The sequence below is a fragment of the Schistocerca gregaria genome, chromosome 7, assembly GCF_023897955.1.
Source record: "Schistocerca gregaria isolate iqSchGreg1 chromosome 7, iqSchGreg1.2, whole genome shotgun sequence".
Taxonomy (NCBI): Eukaryota; Metazoa; Arthropoda; class Insecta; order Orthoptera; family Acrididae; genus Schistocerca; species Schistocerca gregaria.
The window spans coordinates 63365354-63388565 of NC_064926.1; the positions used below are offsets into that span (position 1 = coordinate 63365354).

General features: G+C 41.5%; 1 protein-coding gene across 11 annotated transcripts in view; it reads right to left on the reverse strand.

The window, feature by feature from the left end:
• The window catches only part of LOC126282073 (uncharacterized), a 431343-nt gene extending 410295 nt beyond the window's left edge, over positions 1–21048 (reverse strand). For 4 of the 11 annotated variants that reach the window (XM_049981521.1, XM_049981518.1, XM_049981519.1 and 1 more), the window contains exon 1: positions 20572–20690. The gene's annotated coding sequence lies outside the window, so the exon portion shown is untranslated. Of the gene's footprint in view, positions 1–20571 lie in introns of all 11 variants that reach the window. The other 7 variants (XM_049981522.1, XM_049981526.1, XM_049981523.1 and 4 more) reach the window with 4 other exon arrangements.
• Positions 21049–23212: the final 2164 nt, after the last annotated feature.

The window sequence follows — 23212 nt, forward strand, 5'->3', positions numbered from 1 at the left end:
TTTATATTTTAAGGTGAACATACTTAAAATGAACTGCAAACATTTTCTTGTTAAATATTTTCAAGTAAAAAAATTCTGTGTGCAACGAAATTGTGTTTTACCTCAAAAAACTGTTGAAATTCGGATATTATTAATGGATTATAAGAACTGGAACTTTAGCAATGAAATAACGTAAATTGTAAACTACTTTAACTACGAAGCAACCAACCACACACGAGTTTTATACACCAGTCCTTAAAAACATTTCTTGCGCAGTTACTGCGTATTAGTGTGTCACAACTAACATAGCACAGATTTTTTTTCCTGTCTTTTGCTCTAGTTGCTCCTAATACCGCTTCCTTTTCCACCTTTTATTCATTTATCTATTCCGCGCCTTATTCTGAATAACTGTCTTGTTCGCTTCGGTAATCTCGACCAAGATCCAAGTCATGGGTGCAGCTGAACTCACACACTACTTCACCGAGCATATGACCGTACCCATTCACACAGTTTAGGGTCATTTACTTTCACTTGATTGCAAGAACGCCGTTCAATCTAGGATACCAGAAAATACTTCGTTAGAAAAATCTCTTACACAGTATCATGGGGTCAATCTTGTTCCACGGGCACAAACTTACCAGCTGTTAATACAGCCATCTGGGTTGCCAGGTGTTCAGTTTGTTACCTAACTGCTCGGCATTTCAGCCCTGTATTTGACGTTCGGTACCGAAGCATGAAGCAAGGATTGCTGTGTATTTTTAAAAATTACATTCACATCACTAATTTTGGCAGTCTGTATGAATACCTGTATACTAAATAAAACGTTGGAACAATTACAAAGTCAAGCTTCTAAGTTCACAAACTTGCTTTTGTGGAAAACGTTTTTAAACTCATAAGAAACGCCTTACATGAAAATATTATCTAAACGATAATGGCGGTTCTATGCCCATGCAGATATACTCTTAAGTCACATGAATCATTAATGACTTGACGATGGAGAAAAATTTTGTGTTGATACGATAAAAACTGAATTATGCAGTCGTAATTTGAAGTTTGCAACATGCACCGACTTTTATCAAAAAATTAAAGGTAACAAAAATGCATTAGTGCTCTAACTAGCAATGACAAACATAATTTTTAATATTTTCTAAATGTTTCACTGTGTTCACTGTAAGCTCAGTAAATCATTTCGCCATCCAATGTTGCGTAGTTTTGTCAATTTAATCTGCCGTAAGTCCGGGTTTCCTCGGATCTGTCAGTTTTATGGGCCTCCGGAGGCGTCCTTGGGGGAGGGTTATTTCTTCTTGTATCCGGAGAAATTCGACTGCCTGGAAATGAATAGATTTTAATAAGTCTTTGTTAAAATTCACTAATTTAAAACTACCGCGTAGCCAGTTATCTTCGTATTATATTAAAACCCAGTAACAAACACGTTTGGCCGCTTTCCTACACACATATTTTCCATACTTTCTTCCTGAGAACACTGAGAAGGCACTGACAGACAATCGCATGCACCGTGCCTTGCCCAGTCAAGTCGGATGTGATAGTGTTATACGTTGCACATCACATATCCATGCTGCAAACATATCTCGGTACTGCAGTATAGCGACTTCTGTTAAGACAGTATCCGTGCGGGGCAATAATTTCGAAGTCTTTGTCTGGGAGCAGCAACTTGATGAGGCTACCAGCTGTTAGAGCACAGTCATTGTGTTCCACAGCTCAATGGAAACTGGAAGGTACTGGCAAGGGAAACTCCCCGTCACATTCCCCTTAGATTTCGTGGTAACATGAGATAAAAAAGCCCATCAAAAACTGAATACAGATCAAGCATGAAAACAGAAAGAAGGTGTGCTGAAATATATAAATAATAGAAACAATGAACGGTCGAAGCTATCAAGAGCAATATTGGTGGAAGGTGAACAGCAGTGGCGTCGTGGTTAAGATTTGAATTCCACTTTGTTGTTGTGACACTCAGTTACTAGAATTCTCATTTGTACACGTTTCCTAAATGTAACCATGTAAAAAATACATAAATAAAAAATAAAAATGGAAATGTGAGGGAATTGTTAGGGGCAACGCCTGAAAAGGTTTAGTTCATTTCTTTTTTATGGCAGAGTTAAAGTGGTGGTGCCAACTAAGAGCTTATTTGATTTAGTTTCTTTTATTTTTGGAGATTAAGCTTGTCTAAATGAGAAGATAGGTACACAAAAAAAGAAAAAATAGTGGTAATGGTGTTGAACTGTAAAGCAGAGGTGCCGTGTTCAAAACTACCTCGTGTCACATATTTATTTATATTTTCACAACTTTATGAAACTTTTTTTCACAACTGAGAACTGCCCGTCCGGTCATTGAAATGTGTTTTTTTCTGTAGTCTTGGCAGTTACACTGGTTATAGAATATGAGTCATGTGGTAAGAATAGTTATCGTTGCACGTAAACGTGATGAATAGTGAGAGCAGGCGAGGTACCACACAGACGTCTGACAAAAATGAAAACAACAAATGAATGGGTGTGAACTACGTTACAACAAAGGAATTCGAGATTCAAAACTTCCAAAACGGAAGGCAACTTCAAAATCGTTAGAAACATATGTTTTGACAGAACACAGAGAAACCGTGTGGTTGTGAAACTATTGTGTTGATTTGTTGCAGCTTATGTTACAAACTATTACGTTTTCATCATTTACTTGGGAGTGATCACATTCACATTCTTACGATCACCTAAATCGGGCAAGGAGGCGTATGTCACTCACCAGGCGTACGAATTAAGTGCGTCGATAAGAGATTCCTATCATATGACACGTATTGTCACAAATGTTGTCGTCTTGTCACCAAACGTTTGGGGTTCCCATTCGAAAGCCACTTCCTTTCGGCTGCTAATTGACAAGTTGTTCACAATCAACTATCATTATAGGTCCCTTCTTTACACCTCCCTGCTGCAAACTGACGTTACACCACGACACTGAGACAAATGTGAATAAAGCGAACAACGAGAAAATTGGTAAGAGGAAGGCATGGCAGTCCAACACCGTGAATGCTTAACCACATCATCACTCATATTACAGGTTAATACTTGCTGGACTTCCTCTGTCTTGGGACCGTTCACTGTTTACATTTTGCTCTTTTTCGCAGTTCAGTGCACCTTCTTCTCGTTTTCATGCTTAATCTGTGTTCTGCTTATGACCGGCTCTCCACTGTGGGCCCTCTTACCACTAAATCTGAGGAGGGGGGGGGGGGGGGGTTGAGTTTCCCTGGTGAGAACTGCAGTGCTACAAACATCCAAACCAAGAAAACACACACAAAATTCCCTGTAGTTCGCTTGAGACCGCACGCTGGTTTAAGGGTTAAGTATGAAATTTCAACGGGGGCAAAAATTTCACTCATTTCGAAGACAAACGTAACTCCAGCTCCAATAAAAGTTAAGAACCGGCATAAATTTCTGAAGTTTTATGTGGTTTTTGTAGATCGCAAAAAAACGCCATATCTTGAGGCAAACGCAATTTTATACGAAGCTTTTGAAAGACGAGTTGCTGAGCGAAGTAATTTGGTAATCAACGGAAACAAATTTATTTTGAAGAGTTCAATAGTTTGGGAGACATGATTAATCTGAAAGTGTTTCGCAGACAAGAATACACCCTCCTTTAAGGAAGAAAAGTAAGGGAAAACATGGCCCTACTTAACTAAAAAAACGATTTTTTTACGTGCTTAGAACCACGACAGGTGTCTATACCGTATGTGAATTTAAAATTTTTTTGCGTGACTTTTGTAGGTGAAAGATTTTAAAGCAATTTTCTTTCGCCCCGAGTCTGTGTCTCATAGCATGAGCAAAACAGTTTCCGCTCTGCGGAACGCGCTAAACGCAAGGGGTATTTTGCAGCAAGCACTGAAGTTGTGTCTTCCGCAGCCATTATCTTCGCGCTCGCCTTGCGCCCTTGAGCGCCGAGAAGTGCAGGCGGTCCGGTCCAGTCCAGTCCAGGCCGTGTGTTGCGTTGCGCGCAGTTTCCAAACACCGGGGCCAAGGTCAACCGACCAGCATCTGGCCAGCACACCAAAACACAGGCAGCACCAGCGCCAACGACGACGGCGCTCCGAACTATCACTGCATTCCGGGAGGACGAGTTTGGGTGGAGGGGGGGGGGGGGGGACGCGACGAGCAAGGGAGGGGAATCACGATGCTTCGCCTTATACGCGTAAACACAAGAAAGGCGAACCACCTGATGTCACGCGACATATTAAGGAATCTCGTGCTTACATCTGAACCTCTGAGGCCTAGCGGGAATTCCGATAAGACATCGTGGACAATTCCTTTGGTATATCTGCATTCCGGAGGCCCTGTTATTCAGACGTTCAATGCGCTATGTTCCCTCATGTACAACGTGAGCTCTTTCTCCAGTATAGGCACCCTAGGCAGGCTGCGATCATGACATGTGGTGCACTATAAAATCACTCCAAAGGTCGCCAGCCTCACTTTCACCCGCGAGATACAGTTGAACATCACGACTCTGAAGTCAATAATTGAAAGCCCTGTAACTATCTAACAACTTTGACGAAGGATTCCGAGAACTGACCACTGGACTGGAATTTGTCCAGCGCCAACAGCTCATACACCGCCTCCATCGGGACCTAGTTACTGCCGTCGATAATTTCCACTGAACAGTAATACAGCTCAAATTCACTAGGGAAAAAGTCACACCAAAATATATCTCTCAAATTAGCAACAAATAAACAGAAATTTACTTGATATCAATTAACCCCATCACTTTTATCCATCACCACCTCCAGCTACACTAATGCATCCTCACGCTGCTCTGACGACTCTTTCTACCGCACAAGTCGATGCTCATTAATCCGAAAAAATCTCTGAGAAAAATGGGAAATTGCCTGCGCAGAATTCAGCGCCCGCGCACTTTCTAATGTTTTGCACCCTTTGCGAGCCGAAAAAATAGCCTCGTTGATCACTGACTCTAGACTTCCGGAAGGATAAGCGCTTTAAAAAACACACCCACCGGAGAGGAACCACCACTTCTCGCCTCAACCCCTTTGACTTCTCAACTTCAAGAATTCCACATAACTACGCGACAGTGCTTACCCTTTAGGAATTCCAGCCAATCAGGTACAATGTTACCTCCTGCCAGGACACTGAGAACCTTTTCTGCAATGGACTGTGGAAGTTCCAGTCGTCGTGGGTAAATTACTCTTCCTGTTAAATGCGATGTGCAGGCCCCGGCCACAGCCCATTTACGAGGATTAGGGAAAGATCGACCCTTTGTAAACAAGTTTACACTTACTCGAGAATGGTGAAACAGTATGTTGAAAAGTGTGAAAGGCGCGAAAACATTGACGAGAAAAGCGTCTCGCCCCTTCAGCCGGATTCAGGCCCAGGCGACACCAATAGAGAGCAGGGGTAGTATACATGGCTGGCTGGGAGACATGTTCTAGTCTTTTACACGGCTGTTTGCACTTTGAAAAACAAGTTGCAGTACATTTTCCTCATACCTATCAGAGAGACTTTGGAGGGAAACTATCTGTCCAATAATCAGCGTTGTTCTAATTGTACAGCATACACTTTTTTTTTACACCACGCACAGGCCTTTGATGTAACTGCTGAGAAGGAATTTCAGACCTCCAGAGTTGGCTGTTTTGTGAGATCCATACACCTATAAACGCTGTCGTGTTTCATTATAAAAAATGAAGCATTTTGTGATCAACCCCTCCATCGTACACAGACTGCAACAGCCACTCTCATTATACCCATGTAGGGCGACAATTTAAGAATGGCTTCGGGAGAATAGTTAGAGCGCAGCTCCGCAAGCAAGCAGTACTGGCTACAGGACACAACGAGTTTCTCACGCTGCTGTACAAGGCCTTCTCAGCTCGTCTAGAATATTAACCTGTCGGCGAAAATAGATACGCCACATGCCAAGTTGAAGTAAAGGATCACAAATAAGGAAACTGTTCATCTACGAGACCTTTGTAAACAAGTTTACACTTACTCGAGAATGGTGAAACAGTATGTTGAAAAGTGTGAAAGGCGCGAAAACATTGACGAATATAGCGAACATTTATCGTTCAGAAGTCTTGGCCGACGTTTTACAAATCGCATGAAAAAAAAAGTGGTCAGCGCGACAGAACGTCAATCCCAGGAGCCCGGGTTCGATTCGCTGCTAGGTCGGAGATTTTATCCTCTCAGGTACTGTATGTTGTGTTGTCCTAATGGTCATCATTTTATCCCCATCGACGCGCAAGTCGCCGAAGTGGCCTCAAATAGAAAGACTTGCGCCAGGCGAACGGTCTACCCGACGGGAGGCCCTAGTCACAAGACATTTACATTATACATAAATACACACGAGCTGTCCGATAGAACGCACACCATTGTGATATAGCAGCCAATATGAATTAAGACACAAAGCAATTACAGACACTGACTGCGACTGGGCATAGATTTAAATTTATCAGGAAAGTAGACAAATTGTGCCGGACTGGGATTCGAACCCGGGTCTCCAGCTTACTAAACAGCTGCGCTGACCACTGTGTTATCAGGACACAGACGTCATCGCAACTGCACGGAATATCCTAGACCGCCTCCCGGCAGACCCAAATTCTCGACTTATCCACATGCTACTGATGTAGTGCCTCTCGCACATTATCCTCGTTACTCCCGAGTTCGAGCCTGGTGTCCATCCGCTCCGAAGATATCGCTGGCCGACCTTGCCTTAATTACATATATGTAGTGTCTGCTCTTTCGGACAGCGGCCTCTATGCATTAATACACACAAACATTATAGACACTGTCGGCGAATGGGCATTGATTTAAATAGACTGCTGCGGTCGCAGGTTCGAATCCTGCCTCGGGCATGGATGTGTGTGATGTCCATAGGTTAGTTAGGTTCAATTAGTTCTAAGTTCTAGGGAACTAATGACCACAGCAGTTGAGTCCCATAGTGCTCAGAGCCATTTGAACCATTGATTTAAATCAATGGGGAAAGTTACAGACCTCATTATATCATGCGATAAGTTAGTGATTCCCACTATGAGCTACAGCCTCTAACTTGTACACCTAAAAATGTAACACATAAAGTCTGGGTCGTCAGAACCTACTTAGTTTTGGTATATTTTGGCAAAAAAGAAAACAGTTTGGTGGTATTTAAATATGGAACATTTAAAAACGTCTTTGGAACCAAGTGAATGTTTTTAGCTGTATGCATTTCGCTTCTTTTATCTACCAAGTATCTTCAGTAGCCTGTAATACACGTTTATTTTTACATACATAACTGCAACACGTAGTACTTACAAGTATGTTACTATGTTACATTTTCTTAAGCATTTCTCTTGTTTTTCAGGTTAGAAGCAATTTTTGTACCAGGAGTTTCGCTAGGTTAAATTATCATTTGGTGTTATTTACAATTAGCCGGCCAGAGTGGCCGAGCGGTTCTAGGCGCTTCAGTCTGGAACCGCGCGACCCTACGGTTGTTTGTTGTTGTTGTTGTCATCAGTCCTGAGACTGGTTTGATGCAGCTCTCCATTAGCAGGTTGGAATCCTGCCTCGGGCATGGATGTGTGTGATGTCCTTAGGTTAGTTAGGTTTAAGTAGTTCTAAGTTCTAGGGGACTGATGACCTGAGAAGTTAAGTCGCATAGTGCTCAGCGCCATTTGAACCATTTTTTTACTTACAATTTCCAATGTTGTTCGTTTATGTGTGTGGTCTTGGATATGTGTTTCCTTGGTCCCTGTACCCGAGATGGTCTATTTCTGGCGTTTTTCACACAAATTTATTAAAACACTTCACTTTCGCTCATCAGCGTGTGTTGAACGTGTGTATATTTGCCAGTGTAATGTTGCCAACTGACGCTGTGTGTTCATCTTTTGTCTTCTGTTTTTGTTATGTTTGGTTTTATATTTGTTGTGTGTGTGTGTGTGTGTGTGTGTGTGTGTGTGTGTGTGTGTGTGTGTGTGAGTGAGTGAGAGAGAGTATTCATTAATTATATATTTTGGTTTCGTTTCCATTTCTTTTTGTGATTTATTGGTCATATTGATTTGGTAATTCATTACTTTGTTTTTCACTGCTAGGGCTCTTTGTATATGAAAAACGTCCTTTAATGTCTGGAGTTTTTTGTTGTACCTGTTCACTCTAATCACTTTCACGCGCTGTTCCATGCTGGGTGGTTCATTTTCATGTTGTATCAAGTGTTCAGCAAAGATAAAATGACTATTTTCATACTTACATATTCTTATACGTTTTTTGTACCTGGTTTTGAAATTTATGCCCATCTTCACAGGTGTATTAATTGACGTTCTTGACATTCGATCGGCTACATACCTGCTTCTTCGTATTTCGCTGGTTTGTCTATTGTCGATTTTAAATGTGACTTGAGTATGTCTTGTTCTGTAAGCAATTGTTAAACCTTCTTTCTTTGGTATATTTGCTATTCTGTGTGTTGATTTGTGTTTGTAAAAGTGTACCATTTCTTTCTTTTAGTTATATTATGAGTGTTGCTGTTCTGTGCTGCTTTGTGTGCTCTAGTGTGTGTATTCGGGGGTTTGTCTTCTCTGCTTGTTTTCATTTTTCTTTAGTTGTGTCCTGATTTGGTGGTTCAGTATTTGTATTATATGGATGTTATATCCATTGTTTGTAGCTATGAGTGGTTTTGTTTGTAATTCTTTTCCATAATTTTCTTTGTTAAGTGGGATTTTATTTAGTCTTTGAAACATGTGTCCAAGGGCCACTAATTATTTTTATTTTGTGGGTAGTTTGATGTGGCATGCATAACTGCGCCTGTGGCTGTTGGCTTTCTGATGATGTCAGATGTATGCTTATTGCTGTTCTCTCCTTACAATTATACCCAAGAAATGTATTTGCTTTTGTGTTTCTTTTTCCATGGTGAATTGAATATTTTTATGTATACTGTTTATGCCTGTATGAAGTTTATCTATTTTCTACATTGGTTCATATGCCATACACATTAAATCATACACATATCTGTACCAGTCAACAATTTTGTATCTTTTCTTTCTGATTATTGTATCTGAGATTGTGTTTTCTATATGACTGTCGAAAATATTTGCCAATGTTCGTGATTATGGGGATTTTATTGAAAGGCAGTCTTTTTGTAAGTAAAATTCCTTTTCAAATTGGAGGTAGTTTTGTGATGTGATTGCTTTGAGGGTTTCGGTTATTTCTCTAATATTATCTGCAGGTAGTTTCCTGTATGTCAGTAGGCTTTTTCAATTAGTTTTTTCGTGTCTGCGTTGGGTATCAACGTGTACATTTTCTCTGTATCGAAAGAGATGAGTGATACTATTAGTGGAATGTGTTAGTCTCATTTGTGTTACGAGTTTATTTTATTTTTCACCGTTCTGTGCGCGAAAAAACGCCAGAAATCGGCCATCGAGAGTACGGGGACCCAGTAGACATCTCCAGAACCACACACAAGAACTACCAACACAGAGAATCGTAATTAACATCAAATGATGATTTAACATTCCGAAACATCAGCCGTAAAATTTGTTTCTATCCTGAAAAACAAGAAAAAAGATGACATTTGTAACATTAGTACCAATGCAACTGCAACCAGTCACTTTTCTGAAACGGTTATTTATTCCCTGAACTGGTTTTCGAACCTTTTTAGTCTCCTCTTCAATCGGTGTACAGGAGGTTAGAGAACTATTTCAAAACGTAATGCTGGGTGCTGCCCTGCGACAGTACGGGCGGCTGTACACCTGCCCGCTTCCTTTGTGATGGACAGTTGGTAGCACATCACTGACTTCTACAGTGCATGTACGCCTGTGCACTTTAACATGGAAACTTTGACAGCATGCAGCATGTGTTGTACAACTGTTACTTGTGCATTTGTAAGATTTACATTAGCAATATACTTGCAACTACTACATAAAGAATTTATTACATATGTGAAACCGAACACACATTATAAGCCACTGAATATGCTGTGTAAATAAAAGTAGCGAAACGCGTATGGCAAAAATCTAACAGTCTTCATTTATTTACAAAGGTGAAACTTATCTCCCTGAATTTTGAAGCAACTAAGGAACGATGGAGAGCGGGAAAATGACGGTTTACTAACGATTTTTTACTACCGTTTCATAAGTCTATTCATAATTTCTGATCATATCTTATAGATGTCATAGAAAGACACTGAAGAGCATAACATAAAGAACGGGAAAAATATAATTTTCCAAAGTCCTACTAATCACCTACAATTACTAACCTAAACTATTGAAACTTCACATTTAAACACAGAATAGAGTGCGCTTCAAAACTGTAAACCAAAAGAAAAGTTCAAAATCAGTATAAAAATTTCTGCAGGCATAACTTATGGGGGGGGGGGGGGGGAGAGTGGATTTTATTGTCAGTAATGTTAGTGTCTTTACCAGTCAATTTCTGTATTTTTATTCATTCGAACTACCGAAACACGGTGGTGAGGTACACTCTTGTGAATCATTCCTGTCTTTCCGGTCTGTTTTATGAAGTATGTTGGCGGAAATCCAGAATACTGAAAATGATGCCGAGAAAAAACAATTTTCACTAAAGCTACACCTGTGTCCCTGGAACCCGATCACCTTCATAGAAGAAAATACACGCCTGTAACGATGTTGTAGGCTGGTAGCCAACAGGGAGAAGCTGGTGAGTGTTACTACAGATACTGCGGCGCTGGATAAATGGAAGTCCCCTTGGCTCCCTAGGAACAAGATGTACCAGTAACGGATCAGTTCCAATAGCATATTTTTGAACGGAAATATCTGGATCCGCCAATGCGAACAATTCAAGTCTCACGCGTCTGCCAGGTAATTACGTTAACGGACTTCTGAAACTTCGACCTAAAACAATATTCTGACAATGCGCTGTGAACAGTAACTCTCCAACATGCTTCAATAAAATTAAACCTGCGGTGAGAATATAGCGCCGGAAGACACTTTCAGAACGTCAGAGTTACTTCACGAGAATTTCTGGCCACAAACAGGCCCGAGAACGGGAAATAAACGAAAATATGGGCTCGGAGGATATTTCCGACTCCATCTTACACTCCAGATTTCGAGCTATTCAGTTATCATCGTGTCCAGGAGAGTTTTTCAAGCAGCACCAAGTTCGGAGAGAACAAGGAACGCCGTCGAACATGCCATACAAGAGCGCCTAGGGCACTACGGCCAAGAATTCTTCGCCTGCTGAATTGGAAAGGAAAGGAAAGCTCACAGAGCAACGGGATTAAAGCCAAAATGCTGGCGGAGACATTAGTGGAAAGCAACGAAAGCTCCACTGGCGTTGGTCTTTCTCTGTTTTTTATCTACCACCTACCCTTTCAATTATTGAAATGAAATGTGAGAACCTTGGACATGCCGACGGGCAGACCGGTCGCCTGGTACAAGTCTTTTTAGCTGACGCCGCTTCGGCGACTCCGTGTCGATGATGGAATAATGATGAAGACAGCACAACACCCGGACCACGAGCGGGGAAAATATCCGACACGGCCGGGAATATAGCCCGGGCCCCTCGCATGCCATTCTGCTACACTGACCACCAAGGTATAGAGCCGGATCGTTAATCACTGACAGCGGTCAAATAACATATGTTTCGAGACTGAGAAGGGAGATGCAAATTCATATATAAAATTACAGATGCAGACACATTTTTGAACACCGTGAGAATATGTTTCTATAATTCATTTACAGTACTGCATAGCCTGAAAATAACAGTTACGCGTGTACATTTGTTTTTTCAAAAAATTACTGTGTCTTTTGTGCAAAAACACTGGTAACCGCACATGAAATACATGAATTTATGATAGTACAACAAATACCTAGTCATTTTGTGTAAACGAGGTCAACGTTTCCGTAATTCATCGGGCACAAGTATTTCAAATGAAGATATGTGCAGTGTCAGAACAAAACTGAGTTTCGTTTAATGACAAAGATTAAGAAATTGTAACAGGAAACTTTTTTTCTCTTTAGGCTAAAGAATAATTCAAAGTTTCACGGTCAGTCTGAGCACTTGTGTTATAAATGGAGATTACTTTTCTCCAACGGTCTTATCATTACTGGTGTTTCCTATTTAAGTCGATATTAAGGCTAGGACTTAATTTTGTTTGATACATCAGGAAGCAAGATGCTAAAGCGGCTTTTTGTCCAGTACCGATAGACAATTCAGTATCTGGGGTTTATCAAAAAGAATCATTCGATTTTTAAAAAAAAAAAATCATAAGTATTACGTTATTTGAGATATGTGTGTGAACAAAGTACTGTTGGAAAGAGCAAGCACTGGAGTTTTACATGGTTTCCGATAGATGGCAGTAGTGTGCGCGCACTTCATTTCTAGTAAAAATGGTGTCGGGACGACACTATTTTTGTTCGTTTTGCGCGGTGCCTACGGCACAGAACATTAGACGATGGCATGAACAATTCCGAGAAACAGGTTGTTTGAGTAAAGGCAAATCGCTAGGCCGTCCTCGAGTGAAACAGACGTCTAACACATCCGCCATGTTTCACAAGGAGTCCGCAGAAATACGCTCGCCGTGCTGCTCGATACCTCTACATGCCCCCAGTGTCAGCCTGGCGTGTGTTGCGTCGACGTTTACACATGAAACTACACAAAATTTAGCTACTGGAAGCTCTTCGTGATGGTGACAAACAACAATGTGTGGAGTTCTGTAATTTCGTATTCGGCAAGATGGAAGATGACAGTTTCATTCCACGCTTAGTGTTTAGTGACGAGGCAACATTCCATTTAAAAGGATAAATGAACCGTCATAATGTGAGAATATGGGGGTACGGAACAACCACATGAAGTGTACAACATGAGAGGGGCTCTCCAAAATTTAACGTGTTTTGTGCACTTTCACGGGAAAACGTGTATAGCCCATTTTTCTTTGCCGAGGACACTGTTACAGGAAGCACATATGTCGATATGCGTGAGAACCTTCTTTTCCCACAGTTGGAGCCTAATTCGAACGACGTCGTTTACCAACAGGATGGGGCACCGCCACATTGGAATCTCGAAGTGCAGGAATTTTTAGATCAAGGGGTTACTGAACGGCTGATCTGTCGCACTGGATTAAATGATTCAGCCTTACGTTACTGGCCTCCAAGGACATCGGACCTCACTGTATGCGATTATTTGTTGTGGGTGTTTATAAAAGACTCTTTCTGTGCCTTCGTTACCAACAACAATGAATGAACTGAGAGTTCGCATAACAGCAGCTGTGGAAGCAGTAACTCAAGACATGTTCGCTGCATTGTGGAAACAATTTGAATACTGCACTGACATATGCTGTGCATCTCATGGGGGGGGGGGGGGGGGGGGGGGTAAATTAAACACATGAAAAGATATGAAAAAAATTTCTCGTTCATCAAAAACAAAATTCAATTTATATGTTTATCAGTTTTAGAAATATAGGCGTTCCAAATCCAGTGATTCGTTTCGATACACCCTGTAGCACCTGGTATCTGGATAAATATATCTTTCATCAAACGTTTTTTGATTTAATCAAGTACTTGCTGAAATCAAAAATTTTCAAAGCAACAGAATCTTTGTTTGTTATGCGACCTTGCAGAGTGGTGTAAGACTTGGATGTCAGATGTGAATCGAAGGTAGGCTAACAGCATCTACCTCACACCTCCACATTACCTGACCTTGATCGCTTCACACTGATCTCCGGGTACGGTACACATCCCGCGAGCAACAATGGCTACTGACATCCGTTGTCGTCTTTTGTCCGAAAGCACCGTGAATCATTACCAGTAATCGGACGTAGGGCAATGAAGTATATTGTACGACGGGATCGAAAAGTTTCTGGCCTAACAAATAAAAAATTACAAAATTCATAATATCAATTTATTTTTCAATGTAATACCGGTGAACAATAATACACTTGCGGGCACGCTAAGATAACATCTACAAACCATTCATTCAAATAAAAGATCTTCGATTGCGAGTCCAACCACGCGTTCACAACATCAATCATTGTACCATCATTGTCAGATCGTCGCCCTTTGAGGTCTAGCTTTAGATCTGGGAGAAGAAACAAGCCTGATTGAGCCAAATATGGAGAATATGCATATGACGTAACAATTCTAACCCGCAGTCACGCAGTGTTGCGAGGGCTTTGTACGCTGATGCGTTGTCCCTATGCAAACAACCCCGCGCGCCAATTTTCCGCGCCTTTTTTCCTTCATCTCTTCCCTCAAACGGTGCAGGAGAGTGCAGTAGTATGGTACATTGATAGTTACGCCCTGTTGCAAGTAATTGACCATAATTACCATTTCTGCATTTCAGAAGACCGATGCCATCAGCTAATATTTGCACCCAGAACTGCTTTTGGGGTAGGATGTTTCCATTGTTGTGACTGTTGTTTTGTCTCAGGACCAAAGTCGTGAATCCACGTTCCGTCCATTGTCACATACCTCGCAATAAGGCGCTTCTAATTGGCGATTGATTTCTTCACAACACTACACATGGTACCGCCCCTGGGGCCCTATTCTGTATCGTTCATACCGATCCGTGTACTACGTTCTTTATCGAAATATCCCATTCACTGAGGTTCTGGGACTTGTTACCGAACGATCCTCCCACCGATTTTACGACAATCGTACCGAGAGGTTTTGGATTTCGGTCTGGCCCTGCCGATCGGTGAACTGTGGTTTATGTACACCTGTAATTTGTTATTTTAAACATAGTTAGCGGTTTCAGGTTTGGATTTAGTGATTGTGTTACTAAAGAATCACCAGAGGACGCATCAGGTTGGAAAGTGAGTTCATAATATATTCTCCTTTGTTAGAAATATGGTTAGGTTAGGTTGTTACCGTGAATATTTACATCCAAAAAAAATTTTCGGTCAATATTCTCTCAAAATACGTGTTATTTTTATGCAAATAAGAGTTTAAAGATCGTTAAATATCAAGACATCGGCTCTCCTTACGTATATTACATGAGTGTGAACTGATGTTGCTATTGCCTTTGTGGGCCGGCCGTTGTGGCCGTGCGGTTCTAGGCGCTTCAGTCTGGAACCGCGATATCGCTACGGTCGCAGGTACGAGTCCTGACTCGGGCATGGATGTGTGTGATGTCTTTAGGTTAGTTAGGTTCAAGTAGTTCTAAGTTCTAGGGGACTGATGACCTTAGATGTTAAGTCCCACACTGCTCAGAGCCACATGGCTACACTCCACACAAATACTTTCAGAAACGACTTCCTGACACTTAAATCTATACTCGATGTTAACAAATTTCTCTTCTTCAGAAAAGCTTTCCTTGCCATTGCCAGTCTACATCTACATCTACATCTACATGACTACTCTGCAATTCACATTTAAGTGCTTGGCAGAGGGTTCATCGAACCAGAATCATACTATCTCTCTACTATTCCACTCCCGAACAGCGAGCGGGAAAAACGAACACCTAAACCTTTCTGTTCGAGCTCTGATTTCTCTTATTTTATTTTGATGATCATTCCTACCTATGTAGGTTGGGCTCAACAAAATATTTTCGCATTCGGAAGAGAAGGTTGGTGACTGAAATTTCGTAAAAAGGTCTCGCCGCGACGAAAAACGTCTATGCTGTAATGACTTCCATCCCAACTCGTGTATCATATCTGCCACACTCTCTCCCCTATAACGTGATAATACAAAACGAGCTGCCCTTTTTTGCATCCTTTCGATGTCCTCCGTCAATCCCACCTGGTAAGGATCCCACGCCGCGCAGTAATATTCTAACAGAGGACGAACGAGTGTAGTGTAAGCTGTCTCTTTAGTGGACTTGTTGCATCTTCTAAGTGTCCTGCCAATGAAACGCAACCTTTGGCTCGCCTTCCCGACAATATTATCTATGTGGTCCTTCCAACTGAAGTTGTTCGTAATTTTAACACCCAGGTACTTAGTTGAATTGACAGCCTTGAGAATTGTACTATTTATCGAGTAATCGAATTCCAACGGATTTCTTTTGGAACTCCTGTGGATCATCTCACACTTTTCGTTATTTAGCGTCAACTGCCACCTGACACACCATACAGCAATCTTTTCTAAATCGCTTTGCAGCTGATACTGGTCTTCGGATGACCTTACTAGACGGTAAATTACAGCATCATCTGCGAACAACCTAAGAGAACTGCTCAGATTGTCACCCAGGTCATTTATATAGATCAGGAACAGTAGAGGTCCCAGGACGCTTCCCTGGGGAACACCTGATATCACTTCAGTTTTACTCGATGATTTGCCGTCTATTACTACGAACTGCGACCTTCCTGACAGGAAATCACGAATCCAGTCGCACAACTGAGACGATACCCCATAGCTCCGCAGCTTGATTAGAAGTCGCTTGTGAGGAACGGTGTCAAAAGCTTTCCGGAAATCTAGAAATACGGAATCAACTTGAGATCCCCTGTCGATAGCGGCCATTACTTCGTGCGAATAAAGAGCTAGCTGCGTTGCACAAGAGCGATGTTTTCTGAAGCCATGCTGATTACGTGTCAATAGATCGTTTCCTTCGAGGTGATTCATAATGTTTGAATACATTTTATATCCTCTCTACTTCGACCATCATCAGTTATTTTGCTCCCCAAATAGCAAAACTCCTTTACTACTTTAAGTGTCTCATTTCCTAATCTAATTGCCTCAGCATCACCAGCAATAATGGAAATCAAATATGTGAAGCCTGATATTGAAAACCTTCCAAACTATCACGCATTTATGACTTACGGAGCACCGTTTGGCAACAAAGTCAATGTACGTTCCTCTACAGTCTACGCAATACTACAAGAATTGAGCACTATATGGCTCTTATATGGGGTGGCCAAGAAGTGGTCAGCGCGCGGGATTGCTATACGGAAGGACACGGGTTCGCGCGCGGGTGCATGAAAAAAATTTTTATTTTCCTCTACATATATGCAACATGTTCTGAGACATTGTTATTCGTGTAAGTTAACATTTTCTGCCAATATTCGTACAATGTTGCAGCACATCGGAACTACATTTGGAATCTCCCATGGCCTTGCCATGACATTGTTGTAGATTTTTGGGAAAGCGGGTAGCAGACGACACAGGCGCGCTATTCTTCCAAGTACCGAAAATTCTCCCCCCCCCCTCTCCCTCTCTCTCTCTCTCTCTCTCTCTCTCTCTCTCTCTCTCTCTCTCTCTCTCTGTGTGTGTGTGTGTGTGTGTGTGTGTGTGTGTGTGTGTGTGTGTGTGTGTGTCCGCGCGCGCCTTATTATTTATTTTCACATTTTTACCGTTTTATTATTAGTTCATTTTTCATTTATAAGCGTGGGAGAGAAATGGGATTTATGATCATCTACTGGGATATTGACTGTATGATAAATTAATGTAAGCTGCGAGTGGTTAGTGACGTAATCTAGACAACGATTTAATTTCGGAGTCAATGTCACCAGAATCGCCTAAACCACTTTTGCGTCTATGTTTTTCTAACTGGCCACCAGATCTACAGTAATGACGATTTATAAAGTAGGGAAGTAACGTTACCTTACAAAAGTTTATAAAGCAGACTTACAGCAAGTTTTTAAAATAATGATTACTTAGCAAATTTTTTATGTCAATTTTTATGAAAACCTAATGAAAAAGTTTTTAGTAGCTCTACCGCCCGCCGCCCAGTATGACAGCTGGAACGTCCTCTAGTGGGCTGTAGGGACCAGGGTGACTACCATTGGCATAACTTTAACGATGAGCAACGCAGTTAAATACACTGACCTGACTGCGTGTTCATACTGGGGAAAACGAAGAACTGTGGGCGGCGTATTCTGGTTTGAATTAACGAGGCATGTTTACAAATTGCATCTTTACTGCCGTTTCAGTGTCTCTGATCGTGCAGTGTCTCCGCCTGCTTCTTGTATGAAAAATTCTGCTGCACAGAACGCTACAGCACCGCAGCTGAAAATTGTGGAGCAGTCGAGTTACTAGCAGTGGAGCGCGCCTATTATCCAATTCGAACGGATCATTGGACCAACGAGATACAAGTTAAGATGGGCCTGCCAACAATGGCGGGAGGGGAAGGGGGTGCCAACAGGCGCGAAGCCTCGAACGCAAGCGGCATCACAAAAGGAAGGTCACCGTTGTCTCCGCAACGTTTATTTTGACAGTCATCGGCACTTCAAATAGCAAATTTCTAATAATGAGTACCGACGACTAAGCAAAACTCTTCGAAGAAATATCTATCTGTATACGAAAATTTGAAATTTCGGTTATACTACTTCTGAGGATGCCTAAATACAGACCGATCCGAAGCAGTGAGTCGCTGAAGGAAATTGACAAAATTTAGACAAACCTGCTAGATACTACAATGAGATCTCAAGTTCTGGAATGCAGACGGATTGAAAATGTAATTGATAAAGTTTCCGTTACAGACGACAGAACTGCACGGCTCCAGAGGTCACGAAAACAAAAACTGTTTGACGAGCATACGACTTCTAGGAAACCGTAGAGGAGGAAAAAGCAGCGAAATAATTAGCCATCTCATGTCCCAACTAAAGGCTTGATAGATGAACAGGAAATCCTGGCGAACTTGCTCCTGTACAAAACCTGTCATTGATGGAGAAATGCCTTATAAAGCGGAAGAAACAAGTCTGAAAATTTGAAAGGCGGGCGAACTGAAACAAATAATTTAAAATGAAACAGTCGCTGGTGGTACTGGCAAAAGTCCAGAGTTCGAGTCTCGGTCCGGCACACAGTTTTTATCTGCCAGGAAGTTTCATATCAGCACACACTCCGCTGCAGAGTTAACGATTTCATTCTGAATACTGTGTTATTGTTTAGCAGCGCGAAATATTAAAATTAAATGGCTGAAATTTTCCACACGCCCGTGTCACTCGAATCCACTCAGTCAATAAGAGCACGTTTAAATAACACATTTATTGCAGCGTGTTTATAAGTGGTAATATTTTAAAACTCCAAAATCGTCACTTTCCATTACATTCATGTGGTATCACTTGTCACATCACTGTCGTTCTGAGAAGTAGAACGCCAACTTTCTAACTACACCAAACAATCATACATGTAATGAATCACAAACAAGTACTCTTCGAACACGGGTGGGAGGTTGGTGATTGCTATTGGAAATACTTTCAGTAGTGAATAACATTTTAGGTTCCGCCCTTCCGAACTGATTTAACAATTTCATTTCGGCTACGTTCATTTCATCCACATAACGCCTATTCATTTAATTTCAAGGAAATAATTGTAGTTAATGGGTGCAGCTGAAACAAAGATATAATGCAACACAGCACACAGCTGTCTACATCCGCTCTACCCTGTGTAATTTGTTTGTATAAAGCAACTTTCTTGCTCGAGAACGCTACATTCATCTTTAAGTGGGAAGCATTGTATCAATTCTCTATTATTTTTAGTATATTTGCTGTCAAGAAAAATAGCAAGTGCTGTATACGAATACCGTTATTTTCTAGTTTGCTGCATATCTCCAAACAAGTATATCCTGTACAAGCGTCTTCATTTCAGTGTAACTACAGCAATCTACGCCTACTTCGACCTGTTTACTGTATTCAATCCTTTGTTTCCCTCTACCATTCTTATTCCCATACCTACTTCCACTACCAACTGAAAATGCCTCGATTCCTCAGGATGAAGCGATTCCCCGTGTCAGTAACTTTGTGCCACAAGTTTCTTTTTTCCTAAATTCGACTCAGTCCCTCACTTGTTAGTCTATCTACCCATTCAAAAGCTTCTTATCCGAACTCCATATCGTCCACATTTCACTTCTGTACAAGGCTACACGCTTGTGAAAAAACTGCCTAATACTGAAATTGATATTAGATAGTTCTAGATTCTTGTGTCTCAATGCCTTTCTTGCCATTGCCAGTTTGCATTTTAATCCCCTCTGCTTATCCCGTTGGCACCTGTGTGTATTCAGAATCTTGCCATTGTACCATGCATTGTTTCTTCAGTTTCTGCAGATACAATCAATCGCCATTACTTATTAGCGTCTCACGTCGTTAAATATCGACATCTATAATCTACAAACATGAGAGAGAACGATTTCACTTATTTCTACTACGTCTGTATAGCAAAAAATTGGCATATCGTAAATTTGGCACTCCGCTGTGTGTGTGTGTGTGTGTGTGTGTGTGTGAGAGAGAGAGAGAGAGTGAGAGAGAGAGAGAGAGAGAGAGAGAGAGAGAGAGAGAGAGAGAGAGAGAGACGCATATTTGAAATGCATGGGCATGTCCTATGACTACTATACATTCTTCTTACATGCTAAAGTTGGCAATTGAACAGTGTAAACAAATATTGTAACTCCTTTACCCACATGCTGTTTTGCTGGCATTGACAGTTTTCTTGTTTGGCATTTAAAATGATGAGCTAAGAATAGGCATAAAAGCTGCCAAAACACTTAAGGCATTTTCTTTCAAATGTGATCACTGCCTCGGTTGGCAGTTCTTCCGTGCTAAACTTAAATACTGGCTACATAACAGAGAACTATCGGTCAGCGCCGGAAATGTGCATCCCAAACACAAACATAAACATTGCGAAACGTCAGATCACACATGTAAACAAAAATAGATTTCAGTTTATTTAATATCGACAGTGATGCGACGGTAAGAAATCATTGATACAACCAGCTGTGTACTTACTAGCAGAGGAGAATCACTGCGTTCAGGCTGAAGACGCCTGAAGGGAAATTCCGCGCACACACACTGCAAACCGAACGCACGACCGTCCTCCAACGAGGCTGGTCAAACTCTGGGCCCGCGCGAACACGCTGAGCCCGGGCCGCTTCTCCCCTCCACGCGGGCCCGTCGGCGGCCCCGAATCGAGCGTGGCAGTTAAAACAGCAGGGACTGCGCAGGCGCACAGGTGACGAGTCCCGAGGGCATTTAAACGGTGCCGGCGAAAGATGGTGCCCTTCTGCACTTAAAAGGTCAACTCGGCCGGATGAAAGGAGCACGTGCGCAGAATATGTACTACTTTCTTTGTTTTCCTCCTTCTTTGTTTTTCTTCGAGACAATACCTGATTATTCTGTTTAACTGGCGGCTTGTGTGTGTTTGAAACACTTTCTGTTGTTCACGTAGGTAATGGAGGCGCACTTTACCATTAGAAATTGCATGTCGTTGTGTAGGGAAAATAGCTGTTGTTAACGTATTATGAGACAATTGTATAAGCGCAGTGGCAGTTTTTAAAACTCTACACTTATTTCTGGACACACAGAGAATGGTTCTACATCCTAATTTGATTTCTAACAAAAAGGCTTCCTCTGATCCATTCCTTATTCTTATTTAATGTTAAAGGAATTTTGCTACCCGAAGAGGATAAAGCAAAAACATGGAATATAGGTAGATACAGACGTAAGCAATTAGCACCTTATATTTCACTGTTGGAAATGTTATCTGTAACAACCAAAGGATACATAATCCCGGATATAAAATCTTCACATAAATCAGCACAGCTGACATGCGAAGATAAAAAAGATTGTAAGCAGCAAGAGGAATCCCATTATTAGTTCCTAGCCGTCTGATTGACACACAACGCATGAAATACTGGAAAATCTCAACTGGCAGGCACTTTAATCTTGAAACATATCGCTCAAAATTTTCAAAAATCGATTTTCGGGATGGGATATGTTCATGTTTGGAAAGAGTCACTGTAAAGAAACACAAACGACTACATAACGGATGTAAAACAAAGGGTAGGGCTGTCGATAGAGAGATGCCGAATGAAACATGTTTGGATGCCGAAAGGGCAGTGCGTGAAGTATTAATCGACTACTGTAGCAGAGTACTGTCGAAAAATTTCTCACAAAACTAAAAGACATTCTCATCGTATGTCCAGGCTGATAGCGGCAGCTACAGATGTTCACAGACGGGGCGGGAACTGAAGTAGTAGATAGCAAATCAATGTCAGAAACGCTGAACTCCGCTTTGAAATATTCTTTTACAAAAGGAAGTCTTTGAAGCAGCAGCAAGTAAATGTTGCTATTGTGTCAGTCCAATCCACATAACTTCCTTAGCCAACTAACCACCATAGGCGAGTCTTTGTCGTGTCACTATGACCACAAGACAAAAGAGTAGCAAACATTGGAAACTTGTTGATTCCCTACCACCCAGGAAAGGCGAAGATCAAACCGTCATCGGGAAAGGTGATGCCGAGTGTTCTTTTGGACTACCGTGGTGTGGAGGGAACAGATTATGCTAGTAAGGGGCTTACCGTCACAGGAGAGTAACATCGAAATCTCGTGACGAGTTGCGAGAAGGCGAAGCGTCACGGGAAAATGTCCAAGGTGATGTTCGTGTTCCTCCACAACCTCATCTTACTCTGCTCGGGACACAGTCACACAACGTGCCTCTCTGAGCTATCAAAGTTTGCCTCGTCCTTCTTTGTTCTCCTGTCATGGCATTCAGCGACTTCTTACTCTTCTCTCGGATGAAGATACCATGGCGTGTCAAGCATTTCCACGACGGGGACGTGGTGATTTTCGAGTTGAGATGTTGCCTGAACAAATAAAATACAGAGTTCTGCAACCGAGGTCTCCTCCATAACTGTGGGGAATGCACACATTGAAGGGTGAACATGTAGAGAAGGGCTAACACCATCATCAACTTTCAAGGTCGCAATTTGATGTTTTCTGGGTGATAATTAAAATTATGTGATTACAACTCGTAAACAAACAGTGTTATAAAAATTCACGTAACAATCCCAGCTTGATCTTTGCGACATGCACAGTGCACTTTGCTCACTCTATAGATACCGTGTTTTAGTGACTATAAGGCGCTACGGACTATAGACGCACCTTAATTTTAAAGCATTTTTTTTAAATGATATTTTTACCAAACCGCTAAAATCCCTGAAAATTTTCATCTAAACTTTCTTTTTCTTCCTCTTCGTTGTCAACGTTGCCCCCTTCATGTATAAGATGGTCGTCACTGCCATGGATAGAGTTGCTTATGCCGTACTTCTTAAAAGATTTAACATTAATGTCTGCTCTCACTCTAGACTACGTCTGCTTATCTACGAGTACGAATACACTGTTTTGATTGCATTTTTAGAGACTCGTTCGGCGCAAATCCATATTGGGTTTCATCAACCATCTTTTTTTGTTCCATTCCTCTCTCATATACACTTTAAATGGTTAATTTATCGAGACATCAAGAAGTTACATTTGTGGAATAAGTGTTCCTGGAATAACAGCAAGTTCTGTATTTCCCTATCACAATTTCTCTTTCACATAATTTTTCGAATGGCTAATAAACTGATGTAGGACACAAAGAGAAGTCTTC